This window comes from Galeopterus variegatus, unplaced genomic scaffold (assembly GCF_000696425.1).
Source record: "Galeopterus variegatus unplaced genomic scaffold, G_variegatus-3.0.2 Scaffold647, whole genome shotgun sequence".
Taxonomy (NCBI): Eukaryota; Metazoa; Chordata; class Mammalia; order Dermoptera; family Cynocephalidae; genus Galeopterus; species Galeopterus variegatus.
Window position 1 is genome coordinate 399,217 of NW_007726758.1, and position 7,642 is coordinate 406,858.

A 7,642-nucleotide genomic window follows, 5' to 3' on the forward strand; every position below is an offset into this window, starting at 1 on the left:
TCTCATTGCTAGTATTTATGTCGTCCCTCTTTTTTACTTTGACCATTGGCTGTAGTGCATCAGCAAATCAGCTAAATCTGGTGCACCACTTGTTTTTTATCACCTATGAGCTGAGAATGGGTTTTATACTTTTAAATGGTTATATTTTGAATGGAATTATATACACTTAAAAATATATATACACACACACATACATACACACATATCTATCATCTATCTACCTACCTACTTACCTACATAATACCTTCAGCTTTGCCTCTTGGTCTGAAAAGCCTAAAACTTTTACTATCTGGCCTATTTTTTAAAAAGAAAAAGTGCAGGTACTCACTCACATACAGCTGTCCATCAACACAGTCCCAGAGACACATGCTCTGACCAGTCAGATGCTCAAAGATGCACACACATACAGAAACCTTTCTCTCTCTTTCTCTCTGCTGTTCTGTCTCTGTCTCTGTCTTTCTCCCTCTCACACACACAGAAAGCCACCCATGACTTGCGTAAAGATGCTCTCACACACAGTAGCCGTCAAACTGCATGCACAAATATACATAATGACTGTCACATAGTCATGAAGATACCTCTTGGAGCTGTCACTTCCATAGACACACACACCAAACACACATACACACAGATACAAGTCTTTTACATACTACAATGGAGACATATCTAGCCCTGTAACATGCACAGGTACTAACCTTTCACACACTTTTCATACAAACACACACAAGCTACCACACAGCAAAAGTACACAGTGCCTGTCACATGTAGTCACAGAGACATATCCTGACTTCTCACACACATAGATGGCCACATACATGTACCTCATAATCACAGAAATACACCTCAGACCTATCACACGACACCCAACAAATCACAATATCACAGAAACACACCCCGGCTGTCATGCTACACACAAACCCACGCACTTATGTCAGTCACAGATTCATCCTAATCCCGTCATACAAAAGCACTTTCTCTCTTTGGTGCACTCACATGCACAATCTGTCACACAGTCATAGTCCTGCTGTGTCATGAGCACACATACAGCCACAAAGATGACCCCCCGACCATTCCATCTGTCACACATACCATTCCCTCTGTCACAGGACATCCCAGTCCTGTCACGTATACCATCATGCAAATGTAACATCACCATTCACACAGTCGGTGTGACACATCCTTGGCTCTATCACGGCATAGTGTTCACACACAACCCCTACAACATGTCTATAACTCACCGTCAAGGGTGCTTTATCACACGTGACCAGGGAGACACCGCGACCCTGTTTTGCCCACCCTTCTCTCAAATATTTCACACCAGTCACACCATCATCATCTTCAGCTGTTCGTGTTCTCCTCGTGGGCCTCCCCGACCCCCACCTCTCCGCCGCACTCTGTCTCGACGTCTCTTTTCCACCGCACCTGGTTTTGCCCACCCTTCTCTCAAATATTTCACACCAGTCACACCATCATCATCTTCAGCTGTTCGTGTTCTCCTCGTGCGCCTCCCCGACCCCCACCTCTCCGCCGCACTCTGTCTCGACGTCTCTTTTCCACCGCACCTGCTCACACACTGAATCCAAGACCTTCCAGGATGCTGCAAAGGGCCTCTGAGACCTAAGGTCATCCGGACCCGGTGGCCTGTGGGAAATGTAGTCTAGAGCTGGAAAAGGAGGACATGCCGGAAACCCAAGCGCCTCGGGACCACGCTGCCCCGGGGGTTTCTGGAAGTTGTAGTCTGTGCTCAACGTGCGCAGGCGCTGCACGCGCCGAGCCTGAAAATGCACGTTGCAGCGCAGGCCGTCTGGGGTTTCCATGAAGCAACTTACCTGTGTGCGCGAGGTCGTCAGTGAGGGGCGCCCCAAGGGCCAGCGCGTGTCTCACCACATTTGCGCTCCATAAGGCGGGGCATTGCCTGTGATGGTCCTTGAGGTGTTGCCAGGCCCGAAACAGCACGGGCGAAGCAACTTACCTGCGTGCGCGAGGTCGTCAGTGAGGGGCGCCCCAAGGGCCAGCGCGTGTCTCACCACATTCGCGCTCATAAGGCGGGGCATTGCCTGTGATGGTCCTTGAGGTGTTGCCAGGCCCGAAACAGCACGGGGGATGCAGGCGGTAGTAATTCTGTCACTGTGACAGTCGTGGGGCAGGTTGTGATCGTAAATGGGTGCAACAGTGTGCTGGAGCCAGTTCCCACTGGCAGATTTTCTGAAATTTGAGAGTTGTGTTAAACTCAACCAGGACTAAAAATTGTATATACAATTAATTAAATTAAAAGCTAGGGCAATAAATACTCAAAACGCTGTACTTTCTAGTTATTTTACTATTATCTGTGTTCTTGAGGTTATGCCTGTTCTATCTATATGGTGGAAATACTATGTAATGGCATGTTACTGTACATCTCTTCCCAACTACACCTTCAGTGATACCACGTTGGTAGCTGGAACTTGGCCATGAATTGGTAATCACTACAAACCATGGCTTGATTTATTGTTTTGTTGATTGACTAAGGGGTGTGTATGTGTGTGTGTTGGGGGGCGGGTACTCACCAAGATCCTATGTCTTCCTCTTGCAGTGTCCCTCCAGCTCCCTTTTCTGATAAGGTTAACATTGTGCTCACATTAAAGAAGAAATACTTAAGGGAATCCCTTTGTTTATCACGGAGCATACATTGAAGAGTGTATTCATAGTTGAGAGGCAATAAATCAGTAACAGAAACAAATGACACATCACATTTTCACTTATCAAATTTCAAAAACTAAAAACGTAGATAGTATACAATATGGTTGAGAATGTGGGAAAATGATAACTCACACATAGTTGAGGGGAATGACTACAGCCTTTTAACAATTTTGTGTAGTAGCTGTAACAATGTGTGAAAGCAAACCCCTAAGCAGCCGGCGTTTTCACATATAAGAATCGAGCCTACAAAAATGCTGGCACGAAAGACAAAGGTGTGGGTAAAATACTGAAGAATGGAAGTCAACCTCAACGTTCATCTTTTGAGGAATTGCTATTTGTAGCTATTTAAATTTAAATTTGTTAAAATAAAATTTTAAATTATGTTCCTTATACCACTATTTCAAAGGCTTATTAGCAAACGTGGCTAGTGGCTATTCAATCGGACAACACAGACAAAACATTTTCAACATCACACAAAGTTATATTGAACAATGCAGGGTTAGATAATAATTCCACATTAAAAACGAGTTAAATATCTGTAACTGACATGAAATGAAGTAAAAGGATGAGCTAAAGTGAAAAGAGCAAATAGCAGAACAATATATATAGCACGATTCCATTTCTGTATAATAAAACATACATTTGCGGTACAGAAGAATCTGGAAAAATACCTAAAATTGTTAACTGTGGTCACTTCTGTAGAGGGGGAATGACTAGAGGGAGATTTTCATTTCTGATATTATTTACTATCTGCTGTTTGAATATTTAAAACTAACAACTAAATATTGCTAAATCCAAATAAATATTTTTATTACTTATTTTGAAAGATTTTCTGCTGCTTTCTATTCAGCCACTTACTCTTTCTTGAAATACACAAGTATTTTATCTGAAAAGATCTCACTTATTATTTATTTTCTCACTGAGAAGCATTTAAAAAAAGCAGTTGAGTGAATAAAACATAAAACAATGAGAAGCTGTGGCAGTAGCAAATGTGAAATTAGTTAGAGCAATTTAAAATCCCAGTGTAAGTACTTCTGTGAAATGATTTCCCTTTTATTTTGTAATTACAAAAGCAATGTATGTTTATTACATAAAATAAGAAGACAGAGCAAATACAGGAAAAATACCCCTTATTCCATGGAGCCAGCGACTAGCACTGCCAACATGTTGCTACAGAGCTTCCCAGATCATATTGGACACACACAGTACGGATTTTTCCTCACCATTCAAACATTTTCTAATGTAATACTTTATCTGCACCATCATTTGAATGTTAAAGTTGTACCAACTAATTCCTTAATATTAAAGATTTAGGTTGTTGCTGCTTTTCCTCATAACCAATCCTAGAAGACAGGAAGATGAAGCCTAAATTGAATTAAAGATCTAAAATATATTCACAAATCATGGTCTGAATCAATATTTCTTAAAAACGTTATGGACCATTTCCATTACTTTAACAAAACTACCTTATGAAATGATTTTCCTGGAAATAATTCCTGGACTCACCTATCTGCTCCTAGATTTAGAAGTGGGCACAGGCCCTCAGTTCCAGAAGAATTAGCATGTGAGGAGTGATAAGTGGAAACAGTAGCTCTAGGGGGCATTAAATAATCCAGCTTTCTTACAACATGAGGATCCCAGTCCAGATTCTATACAAATTGAAATTTAGTATACCAGTTTAGGTTGGTGTCAGAATAAGCAGTTTCATGCTTTTCAAGTTCCTGAACCCTCGAAGATGTATTTGGAGGGATGTAAGTGAAAATGTAAAGTAAGGACTCCCCAAAATCCTCTCCTCCATAAAAGCAATGAGAATTCTGGCAAAAGTTGACCAAACCATTTCCCCACTAAACTCTAGAAATTAAAACTTTCAGCAATCTGGGGAAGCCAGCTGAATCTTGCTAAAAACAGCTTTGCAGCAATTTAATTTGCTCTATGCTGATACCCTTCCTCCCAAGCTCCAGAGTAGCTTTGAAAACCCAAAGCCCACAGTCTCTGGTGAAAACAAGCAGCCTGGCAATTGCAAGAAAGGGGGTAGTAGAGATGAATTTCCTTAAAAGCCCTTTGCCAGAGAATTGTCATTATTTGGCCTATTTGATGCTTCCCTGGAAGACCCCACTAACAAGTCTTTCTTTGACTCAGAGCTTACCCAGTGTAAAGAGCCTTTTCCTCAGGGGAATTTGTTGGAAACAGTGGCAATTGTTACTGCATTTCTTGGGCAATGTGCAACAGTTGAGGCAAACAACAGACTAACCAAAAAACTTAAAAAGAAAATCTGAAAATATGATGTCTGTAGGGGGGTTTGAAAACCTCCAACATATTTCTGGAAATATGGAAGTTCATCTTCACATATAGGTCTGTGTGCATGCTCAAGAGAGAGCTGAGAAGGCCCTACATTCTCACTTTTGGCTAACCTTGAGGTTCTGTGCAAGAGAAAGTAAAGGCTAAGGTGGAGTTAGAAATTGTTGGGCTGAGTGTTGAAGGTATGCCCCAACAGAAACACAAGAGTCTATCTTATTTAAAAGGGAACTTCACAAAGCAATAATTGTCAATCTGTGATGACTGACATATACTGTATAAAAAATGTAATTTGTATGACAATGATAGCAAAAAGGTGGGGAGGGGAATGAACTACATAGAAACAATACTTTTTATACTATTGAAATTAAGTTGGGATAAACCTGAACTAGATTGTTAAATTAAGATTTCAATTTTAGAGGAGATGAGGGCAGTCCCTGCTGACAGATGGCAGGACTGGGAGGACCTTTATGAGCTGAGGGCTGCCCTTGCCACAGATGGCAGGAGCGTGGGGTGCTGTCATGAAGGAGGCTTGCCACTGCTGCAAACACCACCACCAAATGGGTGATCTGCCATAGCCACCACTGCCACAAAAGCAGGCTGCCACCAATACCACCATGAGAGCAGAAGCCACAACTGCCACAGCAGCCACCACTACTGTGCAGGCAGCCTGCTGACCACTCAACTCCATTGACACAAGGAGCATCACCAGTGGAGCCCAGGGAAAGAGGTGAGTGAGCACAGACCTGTGACCCCATAACCCAAACCACAGGGGAAATTATGCTGCCACACATAGCACATCTGGGGGTGGGAGGTATATGTGCAGCCCACACAACTGTGTTGATCTGAGGAGAGACACGTGCAGAACCCCCAGAGAGTGCAGAAACCCCAGTTTGCCAAGTAGACTAAGGAAGAACATTACCAACCACCACCAACCCATCTCCCAACTGGGAGAAGTAAGGACCCAGGAGGGGCTTCTGCCCGGAGGAAAGAGAAACCCTGCCAATGTCACCCATTCAAACTGATGAGCTCCAGTGTACCCCAGTGCACCCAACAGGGTCACAGGACACTAGTTAGGGTGCCAATAAGCCTGCTCAGGATCACCTGCCAAAGAGAATGCTGGTGATTCTCCCAAGAACTCAAGAGCTTGCCCATGTCCTTGACAACCCAACACAGTATCACTAACCTCAGTAAGAAATCACTAAGTGTCCCAGTGCCTAGGCCACAGAGGCACTCACACACAACTCCAACACTGAATACAGCTGAAGTACCCACACAGAGACTACACTACTGAGTTTACCTGGAACCAATACTAAAACCCTGTACTCAATGGTCAATATAAAGCACATCTATAGGAGGAAGTCTCTCTCCTCAAAGCCCACTCCAGAGTAACAGGAAGCAGCTGTTCTACCAGATGACCAGACATCAACATAGAGATACTAGAAATATGAAAAGACAAGAAAATATGACACAACCAAAGGAATACAGTAATAATCAAGTACCAGAACCCATACAGCAGGAAACCCCTGAATGACTGAAACGGAATTCTGAGCAATGATTTTAAGGAAACTCAATGAGATACAAGAAGACTCAGTTGGATGACACAACGAAGTGAGAAAACTATTCAGGATCTGCAGGAGGAAATTAACAAAGACTTTAATACCTTAAAAAGAGAGTGTAGCAGAACTCCTGGAACTGAAGGATTCATTCAACGAAATAAAAAACACAACCAAGAGCTTAAGCAGCAGGTTAGAGCAAGTGGAAGAAAGATTTTCTGATCTTGAAGACAATCTTTTTGAAATAACCCAGGCAGACACACACACACAAAAAAAAAAAAAAAAAAAAAAAAAAAAAAAAAAAAAAAAAAAAAAAAAAAAAAAAAAAAAAAAAAAAAAAAAAAGAAAGAAAGAAAGAAAGAAAAAAAAAGAATTTAAAAAAATGAAGCAAATCTAAGAGACCTAGCAGACAACCTTGAGCACCCAAACATCTGAATCATGGGTGTTCTGGAAGGGGAGGAAAAAGGAAAAGACACTGAAAACATGTTCAATGAAATAATAGTGGAAATCTTCTCAAGTATGGGGAGAGAAACAGACCTTTAGATCCAGGAGGCTCAAACATCTCCAAACAGATTCAATTCAAAAAGGTCCTCTCTGGGCCATCCTGTGGCTCACTTGATAGAGTGCGGTGCTGATAACACCAAGGCCACGGGTTTGGATCCCATATAGGGATGGCCGGTTCGCTCACTGGCTGAGCGTGGTGCTGACAACACCAAGTTGAGGGTTAAGATCCCCTTACTGGTCATCTTTAAAAACAAAACAAAACAAAACAAAACAAAAACAAAAAGGTCCTCTCTGAGACACATTATAGTCAAACTAGCAAAACTCAAAGACAAAGGGAGTATCCCCCAAACAGAAAAAAAAAAAAAGCATCGAGTTACCTGTGAGGGAGTCCCCATCAGACATACAGCAGACTTCTCAACAGAAATCATAAAGGCCAGAAGAGAATGGGATGGTATAGTCAAAATGTTAAAAGAAAAAAAAAAAAAAAACCCTGCCAGCCAAGAGCACTATACCAAGCAAGGCTATCCTTCAGAAATGAGGGAGAAAGGGCTGGCCTGGTGGCGCACTGGAGAGTGCGCCGCTTGGGAGTGCGGCGGCGCTCCCGCCGA